The 21,898-nt window shown below is 34.9% G+C and overlaps 1 protein-coding gene across 3 annotated transcripts in view; it reads right to left on the bottom strand.

The window, feature by feature from the left end:
* The window catches only part of Osi24 (Protein), a 146,715-nt gene that overhangs the window by 17,677 nt on the left and 107,140 nt on the right, over positions 1-21,898 (bottom strand). The window lies entirely within an intron of this gene.

Raw genomic sequence — 21,898 nt, 5'->3', positions numbered from 1 at the left:
TCTTCGAAAAGCTTTCGACACAATCCCTAAGCGATCAATAAATCGCTTCGTGGTAGATGCGACATTTAAGCGTTACGTGATGTACTCGTACATAAACTGTCTTACGAGCGTCACCGCAGGTAGTAGGTCCACTAAGAACATCGAATTGCATCAAGGCGTTAAACAGGTAGATCTCTTATCGCCCTACCGTTTCAGTATGGTGGTCGATCAGCTGATATGAAAGCTGAAGGAAGACAGGCTTGGCCTTTCGATTGCAGATGGCGGGAAGATCTCAGTGTTGAATTAAGCTGATGATTTAATCATGTTATCCGAATCGCCAAAGATGGTACCAGACAGCTTCGGACAGCCTTTGAATTCTTTAAGAAGCTGGTAATGTCGTTAAGCGCTGGTAAAATGTAGCTATTACGATTAATATTAACCGTAGTAATAAGCAATCTTACTGCGCAACACGTTTTTTCTTCTCTGTTGGTCAATGGATAAAGGAATATAAAGAGTTAATATTGTGTTTCCTTAATAATGCTAAAAAAATTTAGCTTAAAAAAATTCTATAAATATGTGTTTATGTTACAATAATACAGGGTGTTAAAGTTTTATGTTTATTTATGTTTATTGCAAGTAATATTTGAAGAAATATCGATATTTGGATGAAAATTTGGGTATATTTTGACAAACAAAATTTGAATATGACCTCAGTATTGGATCTTTTGGATACTAGTTTCTTCAAATCTCTGGTGGTATTCTTTCCTCAGTTTTTGTATGGATATAAAAAGAATTTGCATAAGTTTTATACATGTGAATTATGTGCAGATTTTCTTCCATATTTAGACTATGACATAGAGAACTAATTTAGACACAGAAAGTGAGCAAGACAATAAGGATGAATGTAAGTTGATGATTTTAATGTATATTATATTTATATAATATTATATATAACTGTTTCCATCTCTCTCTGTTATCCCGTTCTTCATCGTTTAGGCCTCTTTTACTCATGGTGTCGTCTACTTTGTTCTTCCAGGATTTTCGGGGTCGTTCTTTTTTCCTCCTTCCTATGGGACTCCATTCGGTTATTCTCTTTATCCATTTGCTGTCGCTAGTTCTTCTTACAAGTCCATATCACCTAAGTCTTTTTTGTTCTATATATGTTGGTATGTCTGTTTCTATTAATGTTCTTTGATTTATTTCGTCATTACTTCTTCTATCCATTCTTGTTACTCTGCAGCATCTTCGCAGGCATTCCATCTCTGTTGCTAATATCTTACTACTGTTTTTCTTGTTTAGGATCCAATTTTCAGCCCCATATGTCATAAAATTTCGCACTAATGTTTTATAAATCTGTGTTTTTGTCTTCATATTTAGGTGTCCATCCACCATACTGAGTTAAGTTGTCGGATTGCTGTTCTTGTTTGTCGTAATCTTTGTATAATTTTTTCCCTGTTGTTGCGTTTTTCGTGATTATAAACTCCAAGTATGTAAATTTATCCTTTCCTTTGATTGTTACGTTGTCATCAATCTGTAGATCTTCTACGTCTTCTTCACTTGTAGATAGGTACTCTGTTTTCGCAAGGTTAATATCTAGGCCAGCCTTGGTATATTCTTTTTGAAGATTCTTCATTATGTAGCTGAGGTCACTTTGGTTTTGTGCAATCACTACTTGATCGTCTGCAAAGCTTAACGTATATAGGTATTCGTTCAGTACCGGCAATCCCATGCCTGCGCATTTTCTTTTCCATGTAGTCAAGGCTTTCTCTATGTATATTTTGAATAGGGTTGGAGATGTGGAACAATCCTGCTGTTCCTTTTGTTGTGGTGAAATCTTCTATGATTCTTATTCCTATTTTAATGGACAGTTTATTTTCTTTATACAGAGCTCTTGTAGCTTCTATGAGTTCCGTCTGTATTTCTAATTTGTACATCGCCTCCCATAGTTCTGACCTTGGTACATACGCCTTTCTCAGGTCCACAAATGCCAAATGTATATCTCTATTTAAATAAATGATTTTAATGTGCTATATTATAAAAAATAAAAATATATTATTTAGTTCAAGTGTTTAAGTTTTACGGGAGCAAATAAACTATTAGTTCAATCTCCTGGTGGCGAACCATATGACTGGTTTAGGATGCTAATCGATGAAGCATTTTAGAAACTGTAGTAAGTGAAAGTAATTACTATGCGATTGAAGTACTGGATACTAATAAAGGATCTGTTTGATCAAGAGTCACCGAATGTAAAAAATTGACAGTAAAAGAGTTCCTTGTATTCTTAGGATTGATTTTACTTACTGGTACTGTCAAACTTCCTGAATTACAAGATTATTGGAAAAACACAGGTTATTAACAACTTGTTTTTCGAGCTATATAAGTAAAGACAGGTATTTATTAATTATGCGTTTTCTTCATTTTTGTACAACTTAAATGGAAGGTGACCAAATCCCCAAGATTGTCTTTTTAAAATTAAACCTGTAATCGAACATTTCAACAATATGATAAAGAAAGTTTACTATCCTAATAAACAACTTTCGATAGATGAGTCAATGTTCTTGTGAAAAGAAAAACTAATCTTCAAACAATAACTTCCAAATAAGCACCACAAATATGGAATCAAACTCTATATGTTGACAGAACCCAGTGGACTTATTTTGAAATTTGTTGTTTACGATACTGAACGTGCTAGGAGCTAAAGGCCATATAAAAAAAATAGTAATGCATTTACTGGGTGATGACTTGGACAAAAGCCATTCAGTTTTCATGGATAACTATTCTAATAGTTTCCAGTTGGCAAAAGTGTTACTAGATAGAAAGACTTACTGCACGAGAACGCTACGTGAAGATAGAAATAGTTCTTCAAACGAAGTTATTCGCGCGAAATTAAAGAAAGGTGTAAGTCAGGCCATGTATCTCGATAACATTATGATGGGTAAGTGGCGTGACAAAAGGAATGTAATATACATAGCTTCAGAATTTGAAAACCATATGACGATAGTGACGAATTGAAGAGGTGTTTAAAAGGAAAAACCACAACCTATCGTTGAATATAATAAGGTATATGGGTGGCGTAGATAATCAGGATCAATAAATGGCCTACTATCCAGTAATGCGAAAGATTTTACGGTGGTACAAGAAATTAGGAATACATATTTTTTAATTGATCATGAATAATTCACATATACTATATAATAAGTATCACGTTAAAAACCTGACTCTCGGTAAATTTTCGTTCCGTTAGTAACGTACGAACGTTAGATTTAGAAAGGTTGTTACCAGAACCCCAATCAGTAAATATGAGTAACGTGAAAAATGCCTAACATATGCTTAGAAAAATTACTATAACTAATGAAAATGGTCATACCATGCGTAAAAAAATGTCATATCTGCACAAGAAAAGAGCTACGAACAGATACTTTGTTTCACTGCCTCCTTCTTCAGACCACCCCGGACTATCATAAAGAAAATTAGTTTAATTTTACTTATTACTTACTTTTTCTATACCATTTGATAGAAATTTCTGTTTTTGTATATATTTTTTTTAATAAAAAATAAGTTTGCATTTTTTTAGTATTATTTACTTAACCTTGACAAAATATTTTTTGGGTTACAAAATTAATTTGGTGAAGAATAGTTAGTTTTTTATTAACTTTTATTGGGAAGCGAATTCGCGCTTTCCGCAGTTTATGCAAAATTTCCAAAAATGTGCGAAGGTCGCGCATTCGCGTCTAACAAAAAGTAAGTAAAATGACCACCAGCGGCAGGTTCTCAACATATTTCTTTCACATAATTCATAAACCATATTTGAAGATACGTAAAAAAATATTTCCGCATATATCTACACTCCTATATTATTACCGCAGTGAAAGAGCTTGTCTGTTTAGACAAGATTTTGCCTTCTAATCTCTATTGGAATATTATTAATTTAAAAACTGTAATTTTTAAACCTCACTTACTTTGTAATTACTAATAACCTCTAAAACTATTTAACATCAGTTTTATATAAGAAATATATTCGTGAAGTGAAAGAATTTTCATATTTGTTTTAATTAAGTTATGATGTTATAAAGAAAAGAAATAAAATGAGTAATTTGCTTTGTGTAAGTAACTTTAGATCACTTAGTTGTACAACATACACATAATATGTTTGTAAAAAAGAACAGAAAAACTCAATTACTTTCAGGAAACCAAATTGAAATGGGATACTTTTCTAGATGATATTTCAGTATAAGTATTCTGATGGTGTAGTGAGATTATATAAAAAATAAAGTATAAAAATATTGTTATATGAGTTAGAAATTGTTTTTAATGGCTTTGGATAATCCATTCAGCCACGATAGATAATAAATACTGTTTGCTACATGGTAATAAATATAAGAATATTATGTTCATATGCACATATGTACATTCAAATTAAAGTTATAAATTAAAATATTTAATTTAGTTTCCATAAGCTCCAGTATAAATAAACATTTAAAAACTCCAGGGGCTACAATTCTATGATTGATTTTATAGTCATTAATAGAAGAACCCACCCAAAGCAGAATCTAGATATCAGAACTTAAAACTGAACAAAAGAAACAACAACAATACACCATGGTTCAGAAAGAAAGAAAAGAGAAATGTAAAGAGAAACGAAAAGCCTACATGAAGTACAAAACATCAACTACTCCAGAATCCAGAGACACCTATAGAAGAATACGAAATGAAACAAAGCAGTTTAGTAAGATAGAAAGATGGAAAGCGACTTACACGGTACACAAAAACAAAAATATGAAGATTCATAAGAAACCAACGGAAAGAAATGGCAGAATTGAAGGAATATAATAACATACCAGCAAACGAATAAGAAATATATCTGACGGAGGAGAAATCCTTAAGATAACAAAACTTATACAAAAACTAATATTGCACTGCAAGATACCAGACGCATGGAGAAATAGCATAAGGATACCAATGTCCAAGAAAGAAGATACAAAAGACCCCAAAAATTAAAGAGGTATAAATCTACTGAATACCGTACATATGGTTACGACAAAACTCCAAACCAATAAAATCAAGAAACTAACTACTTTATCAGATGAACAACAAGGATTCAGATCCAGAAGAACTTACGTAAATGCCGTATTTGTACTAAGACAAATCACAGAAAACCAACGTATCTATGTTTTATAGGCCTGACAAAGGCTTTCGATCGTATCTAGTCGACGACGTCTAACACCGACTTTATAAAAAAAACATACCAATCAATATTATACAAACCTTCGAAAACATTTACTTCCATAATCAAATACAGGCAAAGGTAAAAGGAAAACTAACACAGTGTGTATCAGTACAAAGCGGAGTCAGACAGGGTGAATCGTTAAGCATACTTCTCTTTAATATAATAATGGACGAAATAATACAAGCACTACGTAAAGGTCATGGTTACAGAATGGGGAGCAAAGAAATCCAAATATTATGTTATGCAGACGACGCCGCATTAATCGCCGAGACAAAAGATGAGCTCCAAAGATTATCACACATCTTTAATACAACAGCCAAGAAATACAATACGATACTATCAGTAGAAAAAACCAAATGTATGACAATATCTAAATACCCACTATAATGTAAAATCGAAATTGGTGGGAAAATATTAAAGCAGAAAGCAAGGTTTAGATATCTGGGAAAATATATAACCACTTACGGAGATTTTGAAGAAAAAGTACAACAACAAAGCTTAAAAGCAAGTACAACGACGGGATCTCTTAATGACACAATCTGGAAGAACAAACACCTACGACAAGACACAAAAACAAGAATCTATAAGGCAGCAATTAGACCTATACTAACATACACGGCGGAAACAAGACCTGACACATCTATAACGAGACGACTACGAGAAACAACAGAGATGAAAATACTCCGACGAATATTAGGGAAAAGTTTGTTGGCTAGGGAGAGAAGCGAACACATAAGAAGAGCATACAATATAGAAGACATATGTAAATGGATGGGTGACAAAACGGAAACAGGAGTGGAACGAACACATTAGTAGAATGTCATAGGATAGGATAGTACGAATAGCACGAGATAAGTCACCAAATGGACGAAGAAGTATTGGCAGACCAAGAAAAAGATGTAGTAGTCACATTAAGAATAAAACTAAAGATCATTCAAAAACACATACAGAAACAAATTGACGTGAGAAGACTGAGTGAACAACATATAAAAGAGAAAACAATAGTGAACATCAAAGAAAATTTACAAAATATAGAGAAACTGAATAGAAATACTGATAACATAGACCAAAAATGGGAGAATATTAAACATGCCGTAATGCTGGCAGGGAGAGAAAATTTAACACGGAAAGAAAGGAAACATAAAGAATGGATGAATGAGGAAATACTACAGTTGATGTGTGAAAGAAGGGTACACAAAACAAATAATCTGATAAGATACAAAGAAACAGATAAACTGATAAAAAAGAAAATAAGAGAAGCTAGAGAAAGATGGCTAAGTGAGCAATGCCAGGAGTTGGAACAACTGGAGCGAAAATATGACTTTTTTAATGTACACAAAAAGATTAAAGAAATGACAGGAAGGAGAAGAACAACACAGACAGGACAGATCAAAGATACAGATGGTTTACTCATAACAGATTTACAACAAAAAATGAATCGATGGACAGAATACATATCACAACTTTTTGATGACAAAGATAGACAAGAAATCTCAAACGAATATACAGATGATACAGGGCCTGATATAATCAGAGAAGAAATAGATTATGCAATCAAACAAGCGAAAAGTGGTAACGCCCCCGGTCCTGATGAAATTCCCGTAGAACTGCTCAAACTTATGGACGATGAATCTATTAAAATACTCCTAGATCTATTTAACACAATATATAGAACTGGAATAATACCTAGGGAATGGCTCCGTTCGACCTTTATACTACTGCCAAAAAAGGCAAATACAAGGGATCTATAGGAAATTAGACGTAGACATCAGTAACACTCAGATGGGATTCAGAAAAGGGCTGGGTACAAGGGAGGCTCTGTTTGCAATGAACGTTCTCTCACAGAGATGCTTAGACATGAACCAAGAAATTTACACCTGCTTTATTGATTTCGAAAAGGCCTTTGACAAAGTACAACATGAACCACTAAGACAAATTCTAATAAAGAAAAATATAGACAGCCGAGATATTCGAATTATATGCAACCTATATTGGAATCAAACAGCAAATGTGAAGGTTGAGGGTAGGCTAACAGAAGAAATTCAAATCCGTCGAGGAGTCCGGCAGGGATGCATCTTGTCGCCACTTTTATTTAATCTGTATAGTGAAGCTATTTGTGAACAAGCACTCGAGGAAGAAGATCTTGGTCTGATAATAAATGGTGAGACGATCAACAATATAAGGTATGCTGACGATACGGTTCTCCTAACGGGAACGCTAGTAGAACTACAACATCTCGTTCAAAGTCTCAATATATACTGTAACAGTTACGGCTTGAAAATTAATTTGAAAAAAACTAAATTTATGGTAATCACGAAATCAAAGAACATCAGAGCTAATCTTGTAATAGACAATACAACGATTGAGCGTGTGTCCTGTTATAAATATCTAGGTGCTTGGATCACAGACGATACTGATCAAACAAAAGAGATTAGATGTAGAATAGAAATCGCTAGATCAGTCTTTAATAGAATGCGCAAACTCTTTTGCAATCGTGATATCAATATAAAGTTACGAATAAGAATGCTGCGGTGTTATGTCTTTTCTACCCTGTTGTATGGAGTAGAGGCTTGGACACTAAAACAGTTGACCACAAAAAACATCGAAGCTTTCGAGATGTGGTGCTATAGGCGCATTCTCAGAATATCATGGATGGACCGCGTCACTAACACGCAAGTACTCCAAACTTTAGACAAAAGATGCGAAATTCTAAATGAGATAAAAACTAGAAAGATGGAATACTTGGGGCACGTTGTGAGAGGTGAAAAGTACGAACTTTTAAGAAATATCATGCAGGGCAAAATTAAGGGCAAAAGAAGTGTGGGAAGAAGAAAACTATCGTGGCTTCGTAATCTACGTGAATGGTTCGGGTGTAGTTCGATTGAACTTTTTAGGCGCGCTGCTAACAAAGTCGTAGTGGCCATGATGATTTCCAATCTCCGCTAGGAGTGGCACGAGAAGAAGAAGAAAGAAAAAGAAGAAGAAGAAAAAAATTTACTTTAAAGAATATATAGGGATGGAACGCCAGAAACTAGACTTAAAAAAAAAACACATCTGGCAAAAGAGTAAATGTGTTGCCACCATTATGTCCGTTTATTAAAGTTTATCTGCCGATGAACCTATTACCAAAACTATTTAGACCAGAAAAAATATTCATATTGATAATTTCCAATCTTCATAGTGAAAACGTCAGTAAGAATAGGAATTTTTTAGTTGTAAAATATGTAAAAGTGGCACACTAGCCACATCTTTTTTATTCATTTATATTAATTGACCGCATCCAATTTAATGTCACATCTTTTATTCTAAGTACCATATCGTACCATATCGTACGAGGTCTTAATTTTTTATAGCTACATAAAAACTTTGACCCGTTAGTTAGAAAGTATTGATTAACTGATACACGATAATAATTCAGTGATCATTGTAATTAATTTAATTTAAGTGAATGTGTAATATTTTTAGTGGCACATTTTATCTTTTTTATATCGAATGTAGTTCATACGGTTATTTTTAAGTGTTTCCGTTAACAAGGAAAATTACTTTGCCTAAAAATATCCTAATTCACTCATTATCTTCTCGAAACATTATGCTTTCAAGTAATTTGTTAAACATTAAATCAGTAATTATTTGTGAAATAAGTCCAAATTAAAGCTAGTAAACATTAAAAAATATTTACTTGAGTCAACACTAAAAGGGTTTAATACGTACACAAAAACTTCATTCAAGTATTAATACATTTTTGTTCATATAGGGTTTCTCGTTTAGAATGTAATAGAAGTTTTAAATAAATTATTATTTTCACTTAAGTAAGTAAGTGCTATTCCGTGTGGAGTGGTCTGTCTCCCATCGGACGCGTCCCCAGGTGGTGGATAGGGGAACGCCCTAACCGGTTCTAGGACCGGCGGGTAGGTGGGAAACAAAATACCACCCGTGAACCAAAACAGACTAAGGTATGGTAACCCCAACAGAAGAGTCCCTGGCCCTCCAGGTTGGAGGTTGGGCGTAGGGCTAACAACTCTACCCCGTAAAAAAAAAAATATCGTTACGAGATCTACAGCTAAAGAAACCGGACGGAACTTACGACGACGACCAATGCAACGAAACAAGGACAAAGATTTAAAAATTTACACGTGGAATGTGCGGTCACTTTCTGAACCTGGAAATCTTAAAAAATTAATAGACATACTAACTCAATATAAAGCACACATTACTGCTGTGCAAGAAGTAAGATGGACTGGCCAAGGAATTATCCAAAAGAGACAATGCGATATATATTACAGCTGTCACAAGAATAATCACGAATTCGGGACCGCATTCATTGTTAACAAAAAAGTAAAACATCTTATTATGGACTTCAAACCAATAAGTCCAAGAATATGTTACCTAAGAGTAAGAGGTAAGTTTTTTAACATCAGTCTCATAAATGTACATGCCCCAACCGAAGACAAAGAAGAGGATGTCAAAGATCAATTCTATGAGGAAGTAGAGACCATCTACGATAGAAGTCCCAGAAACGACATCAAGATCATAATTGGAGATCCTTATTCAAAAATAGGGAAAGAAAATATATATAGTCCATACATCGGAAAATGCAGTGCTCATGACGTCACCAACGACAATGGAAATAGAATAATAGGATTTGCAGCATCCAAGGGCATGGTCGTTGGAAGTACCTACTTCCCCCATAAGAATATCCATAAAGTAACATGGACGTCGCCTGATGGTACAACCAAAAATAGATCACATCCTAATAGAAACCAGGCACTTCTCTAATCTAATGGATGTACGTACTTATCGTGGAGCTAATATAGATTCAGACCACTTCTTAGTAGGCGCAAAAATAAGAGCAAGAATCTCAAAAGCAAAAACAGAAAAGGGCAAGAAAAGTACTCGCTACAATTTAAAACTCTTGAAAGAGTCCCGTGCACTAGAAAGGTATCAAAATTACCTTGAACATGAAAGCACAACAGATGAGAATTTAACAGCTAGCGAGCAATGGGATATATGTAGAAGAACAATTAAGGAAGCGGCAAACAACGTCCTAGGACCAGAAGAATCCACTCCACGCAACAGTTGGTTCGACGATGAATGTGAAGATATCACTAAAAGAAAAAATTATGCATATAAACTTATGCAACAAAGAAGAACACGGGATAAGGAGCAAATGTACAAAGATCTTAGGAAGGAGGAAAAACGCATATATCGAAGGAAAAAGCGGACCTTCGAAAATCAGATTATGCAAGAGCTTCAATCATTAAAGGGGCAAAATGAAACTAGAAAGTTCTATAATATCCTAAATAAAACAAGAAAAGAATTTAAACCACGGCTGACGATGTGTAGAGACAAAAATGGACATATAGTCAGTACCGCTGACGCAGTACAAAGCAGATGAGTTGAGCACTTCAAAGAACTACTTGGTACCGAAGTGGAAAATGATGCGTCACCCCAAAAACCAAGAAATAACACTCACGTAGAACCTCCTTCAATATTTGAAGTGAAAGACGCAATCACACGACTCAAAAATAGCAAGTCCCCAGGAGTGGATTGTATCCCCGCAGAGCTCATCAAACATGGAGGTAACAGCATTATGCACCAAATTCACAAAATAATAGTCAAAGTCTGGGAAGAAGAACAAATGCCAGAGGAATGGTGCACTGGAATCATATGTCCACTGCACAAAAAGTGAGATTTGTTGGAATGTAAAAATTATAGGGGTATAACTCTTCTGAATACCATGTACAAAATATTCTCCAACACCCTGTACAGCCGTTTAAGTACGTACGTGGAAGAAATCCTTGGTGAGTATCAAAGCGGTTTTAGGCCAGGTAGGTCAACAATTGACCAGATTTTTGTGCTACGTCAAATCTTAGAAAAAACCAATGAATTTAATATTGACACGTTCCATCTCTTTGTGAACTTTAAGTCAGCGTATGATAGCGTCCTAAGAGGTAAATTATACGAAGCCATGAATGAACTTAACATTCCCCATAAATTAATAAGGCTCGTAAAAACAACTATGAGTAAAGTGATCTGCAGAGTGCAAATACAAGGCGATATGTCACAAGCGTTTGAAACATATGCAGGGTTAAGGCAGGGAGACGCGCTGGCGTGCCTTCTCTTTAATATAGCGTTAGAAAAGACTATAAGAGATGCCGAGTTACACAATAGGGGAACAATCTTTAATAAATCAACGCAGATTATGGCTTACGTTGACGATCTGGATTTGATCGCACGTACTACACGAGGACTTAAAGAGATGACTTCCACCTTCTTGACAGCCGCACAAAATATGGGCCTTAAAATAGTTAAAATGTTAGCATCTATTCCAAATAACAGAGATAGAGCTAGAAACGCCGAAGAAAACTTCAGTATAGACCAATATAATTTTGAGGTAGTAAATAAGTTTACATATTTGGGTTCTCTCATAACAAACGATAATGACACATCTGAAGAAGTAAAACGGAGGGTACTGCTAGCAAACAAATGTTATTTTGGACTAAGCAAGCAGCTAAAAAACAGAAATTTAAGCCAGAAAACCAAACTAATATTATATAGAACACTCATCCTACCAGTGCTGACATATGGGTCAGAAACATGGACCATCTCCAAAACAGACGCAAATCTTCTGCTCGTCTTTGAAAGGAAGATACTAAGAAGAATAATGGGCGCATTCTGCGAGAATGGTATTTGGAGAAGGCGATATAATTTCGAATTGTACGAGAAGTATAAAAAAATAGTAAATGGTAGAGATGTAATATCCTTCATAAAAATAGGTAGGCTTAGATGGGCTGGACATGTGTCAAGAGCAAATGAATATTACCCACCCAGACGAACTCTATTATCGGTCCCAGTGGGAAATAGGAGTAGAGGCAGACCACGACTGAGATGGAGGGACGGTGTGGACGAGGACGCAAGGAAAATCGGCGCGGCAAATTGGCAACGGTTGGCGATGAACAGAAACGACTGGCGAAATAGACTGGGGAAGGTCAAGGCTCAACTAGAGCTGTAGCACCACTGATGATGAAGTAAGTGCTATGGTTTAATTCCTAATAGATAGATAATAAATTAGTAGATAATTAATGTAACTCGGAAAATTATTTGAAATGTTTTTCTGAAATGTATTGAAATATAGCATAATTTTAAATCTCTTCTTCTTCTTCTTCTTCTACTTCTTGGAGATCTTTCGATCTGTTTCATTCTGAAGCTACCTCTGGTTAATTTCCTGGGAGGTAGATTGCCAACTATCCCTCCATCTTTTAGGTGGTCTTCCGGAAGGTCTTAAACCAGGCGGGTTGTTTTCTAGGATTTTTGTGACTCTATTCTCATCCATTCGTCTTACATGACTGTACCACATCCTTTTACGCTGCCTTCCCCATCTTACAATATCTTGAATTTTGCACTGCTCTCTAACGTTTGTATTTCTCACCCTGTCTCTTCTTGTTTTGCCCACTATTGTTCTTAGGGTTTTCATCTCGGCAACCCTTAGCATCTGTTTCGTTTTGTTGGTATCTTCGCGCACTTTTATGCCATATGTCATGATCGGTCGTATGCAAGTCTTGCAGATTCTAATTTTACTATCTGTGCGCATATATGAATTTGACCAGACTATGATATATCTATGCCCAGATATCTGAATTGTATCACCTGTTCTATGGGGTTGTTCTCAACTACTAACTTACATCTGAGCGCATTTTTTGCTATTGTCATACAGTTTTGTTGGTCAAAATGGTCATATTTAGTTGGCGGCTTATTTGAAAGAACTGAAAGAGCTGTCTCTGAAGATCATCTTCTGATTCGGCAATAATTGCTGCATCATCTGCGTAACACACCATACCAATTCTTTTATTGCCCATTCTGTATCTGAGATTGAGAGATGTCACTTTGTTTATAATTAGGAGCTTAAACTGTCGCCTTATCTAATTCCTCCCGGTGTTAGAATATTTTCAGTGAATTGGTGTCCTGCTCTAACTGTGGTTACATTGTTGTTATTTAGATTATGGACTATCTTTGTTATGTTTTATTTTCTATTAATATATTTAGAATGTCTCCCAGGCGAACCCTATTAAACGCCTTCGTCAGATCAATGAAGCAAATATACGCTGGCATGCCAAACTCTATAGCTTTTTCAGCCCTCTTGTAAAACCTTGTTGTTCTTCAGCATTAGTGATTTGCCTTTCCAATTTGTCCTTAATAATATGAAAAGTTTCATCGTTGTATTTAAGAGGGTTATTCATCTGTAGTTTTGTGTGTAAGTTTGTCACTTATTGCACTATATCTATGTTTTGAATCAGGAAACCCCGATGTACGTATGAGTTTACACCATCCAATTTATCAATTTTGTATTTGCTATCCACAACTGTGATGTTTGTCTTCGATGTTTTTAACTGCAGACCAAATATTTACCTATTTTTCAACTAGTCGTTTAAGATCAATTACCTTTTCCAAAATGTTCGCAAAAAAGGCTTTGTCGTCCACAAAACGCAGATAGCTTATTTTTCGAACAATTCTTGAGATGCAATTTTCGCATCCGTTAAGGCGCTGCTCCTAATATGTTTCCGTATGTATTAAATAGTTCTGAATTTAGTATACATATATCCATCCCTGATACGTCGTTCTGTATAGAATTTATTTATTAGTCAGTCAAGCGCACTTTTATTGATCCAGTGGTGTTTTTGAAGCTGAGTAGTATATATCGTGTACGATCCACGCATCCAGATATAATCAACCGCAATATTGACAAATAGGATAAACCAAAGTAAAGGGTTATACAAAATATAGCAAATCAAGTTTATAAAAAGTCCTACCAATACTTCTTCTGCAAACACACTCATGGTATTTACATGCTTTCAATCGCGGTTGTTCTTCGTACGGGGAAACTTTCTTTGCCTGTTTCTGAATACGTATCTCGCGGTACTAACACTGAGATCACGAGATAGAGCACATTTACGTTTGTATACGATTTAAAACAGTGTTTATGGTATTTTTCTTGTAACTATAAGCGGGAAAGAGAGAAAATGTCTGTTGTTAGATTCAGTCAACAGTAGAGAGAATACGTCTGTTGATAACGATAGTCAACAGGGAAGAGAAGAGAGTAGGCGAGAGAGTATGGCTGTTCCTAACAATAGGCAACAGGCAGTCTTTTTCATTTGCTATTTTCAAAACTGTCTGTTTTTCTAACGGAGATGAGTTAAGGTTTAAGTAGGAAGGGTTGGAGTAGGGTAATGATTGAAAATTTTGGCAGAATCATAGTAATTAATACAGAGAAAAATTTACATGATTTTTCGCATGTGAAAAATTGAACACTTTCTTTGGGCAATAAGCATAGCAAAGCAATACCCTCTTCTGTTTTTTACTTCTTCTTTCTCTTTTCTAAGTACATACACCCATACCTTAATGGGGTGAAAGTGTATAGCAAGGTCGTATAAGTTGACCAGCAGAGAAACACTTTCAGTCAGCGGAAGATAGTTAGAACAGTTGCTGCATCGCTTTCAAAATGCCTTCTGCAACAGCAGACGAAATCTTAGAAAAAAATAGTTTCGGACGATGACCTGTAAACCTAAATGTTTTATTACTTCTTCAATTAATTAGTTTCGCATATTTTGTGTAAATATATTAAAAAAATATATTGCAAAAATAACGTGGATAAATTTTTAAAATTAAATTGTAATTATAAACGCCAAAAATAAACAGTACTTTATAATTTATTCCCAAAAATATATTTAAAATACTTGTATAAATAGCTTTCGATTAATAAAAAAGCCTCAATATGTAAATAAAGTATAAACTCGCAGGCGACGACAATAATTTGTTCTGAAAACACTTCGCTAACTTCAGTGTATTTACAACGACCTTGAAAAAGCCATAACCCCTGTTCTGTCACCATGGGAATTTCATCAAGTTATTAAAAAGAAAAACAATTTTGAAATGTGATTGAACTGTCATTTCTTAAGTTCTAAATGATATAATTAACCATATTGGTCCTAAGAGAACTCTCAATTTTATTTTTTTACTTTCGCCATAGTGGCTATCAAATGAACTTTGCGTCCCATAGGATTATTTTTTAAGCCACAGTACACTTTTAAAAATGTTTGTTTGAGTTTTACTAAACTACTTCTTCTTCTTCAAATTTCGCTCCTATAGGAGATTGGAAATCATTTTGGTAATTATAATTGTGTTCGTTACGCGCGTAAATAGGTCGTAAATACTCGTATTTAGTTTTATCACGCCACAGCGAAATGTCGTGTTCCAGAAGCTGTGGCTCGTCGAGGATCGCGTTTGCCGTGCTTTCTTTTGTATAAATTTGTGTAAACGGTCTGTGGTAAACAATATCAGAAGTTGGTCCGTTAAACCACGTGTTCACAAACAGGTTATATTATAATTTCTAACATACTTCAGTCAGTATTGGTTCGAACGTCTAACGAGGCTAAGACTATTTTCTCTTCAGTTTTTTGTTAAAAAGTGGAACTAAAAAAGAAGATATGTTCCGTAAAGGACTATCGGAAGACGAGCTTCGCAGAATTGCTGAGGAGAGTGACCTGAAAGTACATTTTATGATTCCGATGCCGATCCAGTGTACAATGAAAATGTTACTGATGGTTCTTCACACGTATGCAGTTGTGAATATACCTAAGTCTCGTAGAAAAAAAGCTAAAATTTGCAAACAAACACAAAATTGCTGATAGTGTCCTAAGACACTATCAGCAATTTTGTGTTTGTTTTTTCGTAGATTTTAAATTGGCCTATGATAGTGTCCTAAGAAATAAATTGTATGAAGCCATGGATGAATTCCACATTCCCGATAAACTGATAAGATTTGTTAAGGCTACAATGCGTAAAGTTGTTTGCAAAGTCGAAATACAGGGCGAACAATCACAGGCATTTGAAACGCATGTTGGGCTGCGACAGGGAGATGCGCTGGTGTGTCTCCTTTTCAACATAGCTTTGAAAAAGGCGGTCAGGGATGCCCAAATAGACAGCAGAGGAAACATTTTTAATAAATCATCCCAAATTTTGGCATATGCAGATGATGTTGATCTAGTTGCCCGCACAACACGCAAGCTAGAAGAAATGTATACCACCTTGTCAAACGCCTCAAAAAATATGGGCCTGCAAGTAAATGAAAATAAAACTAAGATATTGGCATTAACACCCAACAATAAAGCCAGAAACATCGGCCACCAATTCACGGTTGATAATTCTACCTTTGAAGTGGTGGACAAATTCACATACTTAGGCTCCCTGATCACCAAGGAGAACGTCATGACGGAAGAAATCAAGCGAAGAATAATCCTACCAAACAAATGCTATTTTGGACTGAGTAGACATATGAGAAGCAGAAACTTAAGCCAAAAAACAAAAATAACCATATCCAAAACCCTTATACAACCAGTGTTGACATATGGGTCGGAGACATGGACCATTTCCAAGGCAGATGAAAATCTCCTGCTTATATTTGAACGAATCCTGAGAACAATATTTGGTGGCATCTGCGAAAATGGTGTTTGGAGAAGGAGGTACAACTACGAGATATATCACAGATATAAACATATATTTGTTGGTAAAGACATATTATCCTTTATAAAAATAGGAAGACTAAGATGGGCAGGACATCTGGCAAGTTCACAGCAGAACAACCCTCCTAGAAGAATCCTTATGTCACAACCTGTGGGAAGTAGAAGTAGGGGTAGACCAAAACTCAGATGGAGGGTTGGTGTAGATGAGGATGGTAGACCAATAGGCGCAGCAAACTGGCAACAGTTGGCAATGGATAGAACTGACTAGCGTAATAGACTTGGGAAGGTCGAGGCTCTTTTATAGGGCTGTAGCACCAATGATGATGATGATTGTAAATGAATCAATAACGAAACATTCGCTTATGAGTAACTGGAGGCCAATTGACAGAGAAGAATTGCTTCGATTTTTGGCTCTCATTATTTGGATGGGATTAGATAGAAAACCCGAACTGAGAGATTATTGGAGTAACAATTTACTTTACAAGAATGAAGTTTCTAAAATGTGTGAAGTCGTAGAAGTCATAATATTACACTTCTTTCACATTTCAGATAACGAGAGCTGCCCACCTGGAAACAGACTCTACAAAATTTCTCCTTTTGTACAAATACTAAATGAAAAGTTTCAGAAAATATATACTCCTAGAGAATCGTTATGTATTGACGAAACTATGGTGCCATTTCGTGGTAGACTTAGTTTTTTGCAATACATTCCTGGAAAAGACAAAAATATGGAGTCAAATTGTTTACTTAGCGTCAAATTCAAACTTAGCGTCGCAGATGGATATAAGTACGCCATCAAAGTGTACGGAGAAAAAGAGATGCAACCATCTGAAAAGTCGTTAGCATCCAGAGTGGTTATGGAACTTATGCAACCGCTTTTAGATACAGGCAGAACTTTATATACTGATCATTTTTATACGAGTGTTGACTTGGCCCATGATACCTTACGTGCCAATAGGAAACATAATTCAAAAGCGGTAGTCGATGTAAAATTAAAAAGAGGTGACATGAAATATCTACAGAGTAATACAAAAGTTGTTATCGGAAAATGGAAAGATAAATGGGACGTTTTGTTTTTAACGACCAAGGATATTCCTTTGATGATAGATGTTCAAACAAAACGTGGACCTGTTCCCAAACCATCGACCATTGTTGACTATAATTCTGCAAAATCTTTTATCGATATGTCGGAACAAAAGGCTGCATATAATTCCCCTGTTCGACAAAGTATAAAGTGGTATCGTAAATTGGCTGTGGAATTACTAACAAATACCGCGATTGTGAACTCCTTAGTTCTCTACAAATCTGTTACCGGCAAACATCTCTCAATTACTGAGTTCCGTTCAAATTGTTCAGTTCAGAACAGATTGTTCAAAGTCTTTTAATGCCATAAACAACTTCTGAAAACAGTTTAACAACTCTGCATACTTTGGACGAGAAAGAGAAAAGGGGCAGGTGTTCAGTATATTATAAGGACTTTTCGAAACGTGAAGGAAGAACATCAGCGATGAAGAATGCCAAAAGGGTGTACACTTTTTGTCCGGCATGTGCCGTTACTACCGCATATATGTGTGTTAAGTGTGTTGTGAATATTCATACATATGTTCTTTGAAAAAATAAATTGTTTTTGTATTTTTAAACTTAAAATAATTATAAATAGACCGTGTGTACCGTGTTGGTATAGGCTGTTTTTTACTTAAAAAATTGTATTTTTTTTATTTTAGAATAGAAATAAATAGTTATACACATGCTTATGTCAAAATTATTAAAAAAATGTGTTAACTACATTTTGTTGAAATTAAAAATTTTAAGGTGTTTTATGTTGTTTTATTTTTGAACATTAATTTCCATCTAAGTACCGGAAATTCCATTACTATTGTTTTATATAATTTATACTTTTCACTTCTGAATAGTTATATGCAAAAGTTAATGACAATAATTGACCAAAAGTTAAAGTGGCCAGCAAATGTGCTTCCGGCTCTTGAAACATTAGTTGCTAACTGCATAACAATTTGAAAGTTAACGCTTCAGGACAGATCGTTACACGAGAAGTTGTTACAAAAGTTTACACCAAAACTTTCAAGGATAAACTAAACAGTTTATCAAAAGTATATATACTTTTGAATAGGTTTGTTTCACAATTTGAAACTTTGTGAAAACACCTAATCCAAAGAAAAAATAATAATAATTTTAGCAGCAGCATTTTAGTTTTTCCTCTTAGCAAAACGGAGGTTTTTATTTAAGCTGTAAAGTGTGATTGTATTAGTAGACCAGAAAAATTAATTCCATTTTAATTAAAAAACAAGTGTCGTGTAATGTTTTATTATGGAAGTGGTAGGTGGGTAAAGTAACAATAGACGGCGAAAACCTTAATCATCTCAGTTTCGCAAATTGTAACGAAAATATTTTGCCTACCATAGGGGTATTAATACAAGGGGTAGAAGATTGGGGATTGAAATTACTGGGGGCAAAGATAAGGCACGCAAAATAAACGCTACTTGTGCGAACGGCACTCAGGTTTTAGTAGGAGAGCTGGGGTCGTGGATAAGTAAAAGACAAGGGGGTTGGATTGGGATAACTACAAAAAAATGAAATAAAGGGGTACTTATACAAATCTCTTGGGACAAACAAAACAGAAAGAAACAGGAAACACCTCTTTAATTTATATAGAGCGCCACTTTGAGGTGCCTAATTATAACCATCACAACAGCTAGTTGTAACTGGAGATATAATTATTAAACATAAAAAACATATCTTTTTCAAATAAAACTCAAAAAGGGTTAGTTAAAAAGGAATAAACAAAATGTTGAAAAACAAAATTTAATATTTATTGTGTCTTACCACAAACAGTTACAAAACATAGAGAACACAAGAATGCTCAAAAAAAATACAAAATATTACCACAATGGTCGCAAAATACAAAAAACCTACATGCGTTCTACTGATTTACAAATTCAGGAAATGCTACAAAAACTTACTAATGATACTGACGTATAAACTGTGGTAAATATAAAAATTTTTACAAATAAAAAAATTATCCTTTTAAACAATGAAAGCAATTATTACTTTAGCAAAAAAATGTCTGTCTTTACTTTAAAATTTAAAACATTAAATGTTACCTTGATTTTTCACTAGCAATTTTGCACTCAAACTTCTGAAAATCAAACAGGAACTTACTGGAACAACAGGAAACCATTTCCATAATCTGGAACGAAGATCTGACGTAGATGGAGTTGGATCAAACAGGAAAATGACAACAAAACTGGTGGGACATCCTATATACTGCTTCAAAATTTCATCAGTGTACTGCACAAATCCCCCAACTATTAGGATACACTAACTACTTAAGGATTCACTGCTACATACTTCTACACAAAGGGACCAAAAACAGGAAAACACAAATTCGACGGTGAATTTGCGGATCCATACTTGTGATCCACACAGCGAACCAAGTAAGAATTTGATCTACACCTGCACCTACGGCGACCCAAGTACGAATGACGAATTTAAAAATTCGTTCATATAAGTTGAAAATAAACAAACACTTGACAGGAATTAAAACGCAGAAGATTCCATTTCTACGACGTACCAAAATTATAAGGCGACTTCAAATAAAACATTAAAAGAAAATGCTGAGAAAGTACAATCTTTAAAATAATAAAACAACTCTAAAATGATTTATATCACTTTTCGACGCTAAGAAAGAATTGAAAACATTTGGGTTCCAACAAGTATGATAGGAACAAAATTACATCAAAAACATTCTTAGATCTCTTAAACATATATGAGGAGACCTCAATATATCACATATACGAGGGAACTTCAATATAAAATGCTACAAAATGACATTATCCTTATCACAGATAATTTAGGAGAAGCCACAGATATGTTAAGTGAATTGGACTTTGCATGTTCGTATGTGGGCCTCAGAATGAACTTGTCCAAAACTAAGTTTATGACAAATATGGTCCCCAATAACCATTTACCTATTCAAAACTAAGTGGTAGAACTGGTGGAGAAATATACGTATTTGTGTTATAAAATAAGAATCAGCAGGAATAACCAAACATGCGAAATCCAAAGACGAATTACTTTAGCATGGGCAGCCTTTGGAAAACTGCGAGACACACTTAGGGCCAACATACCAATTAGCCTCAAAAGAAAAGTATTTGAGCAATGCGTCTTACCGGTCATGACCTATAGAGTGGAAACTATGAATCTAACCAAGACTACAGCTTCAAAACTAAGAGTTGTGGAACGCATAGCTGAACAGAAATGGAACTGGGCAGACCATGTAGTGAGAATGGACGACTCACGATGGACGAGCCAAATTACAAATTGGAGGCCAAGAGCAGACAAACGTAGTAGAGGAAGACCACCTATGTAAAGAATATAGTTTAACGAGTGTAAGGGAGGCCTATGTCCAGCAGTGGACGTGATAAATTAAGGTTAGATGATGATAAATATGAGGTGAGTGTATAATACACACAATAAAAATGAATTAAGCAACTGAAAACTTAAACGGGTGATTTGGGGGGTGAAAGATGATAATAAAAAGTTTTTTTTTAATTTCCGACGAAATTTGACATCGTATCAAAAACTTTCAAATACAAAAGTTGTAGTTAACAAAATTTTCTACAACTTTGCTTATATAACAATTTTAACATAACTTTAAAATTACGTAGTAAATAGGTTATGTATGTTCTAGCGCATTTCCCATGTAAAATCCCATAAGAGATCGCTAAGGTTCATTCTGGTTATTTATACCGCTTTTTGTGGTGAAGGGTAAAGCGGCTCGTCGGATCAAGACGTAAGAAATCTCGTTAAAAGGGAAGGAGGGAGTAAATATGTTGGGACAAAAAACAAAAACACAACGACATTGCTGAAAAGGCACTATATCGTATCTTCGTTGTGATTAGTTCGATTTTGACGTCTTTGGAACGTTAACTAAAAAGGGTGGCCGTAATAAATATGTTGAGACAATAAACAACTATAACGACATTTCCAAAAGGGTACTTTATCGTATCTTCGTTGTTATTGGTCCAATTTTGTCGTTTAAGATGTTAAATGAAAGTGAAAGCAAATATGATAAGACAAAAAACAAACACAACGAGATCGGTCTTGGGTGGGTAGAATATGATGAACTAAGAAAAGCTTTTAACACTTTTGCTGCTCA

The sequence above is a fragment of the Diabrotica undecimpunctata genome, chromosome 6 (genome assembly GCF_040954645.1).
Source record: "Diabrotica undecimpunctata isolate CICGRU chromosome 6, icDiaUnde3, whole genome shotgun sequence".
Taxonomy (NCBI): domain Eukaryota; kingdom Metazoa; phylum Arthropoda; class Insecta; order Coleoptera; family Chrysomelidae; genus Diabrotica; species Diabrotica undecimpunctata.
Note: the sequence above shows the minus strand (reverse complement) of the source record. Positions and strands in the feature narration are given on the sequence as shown.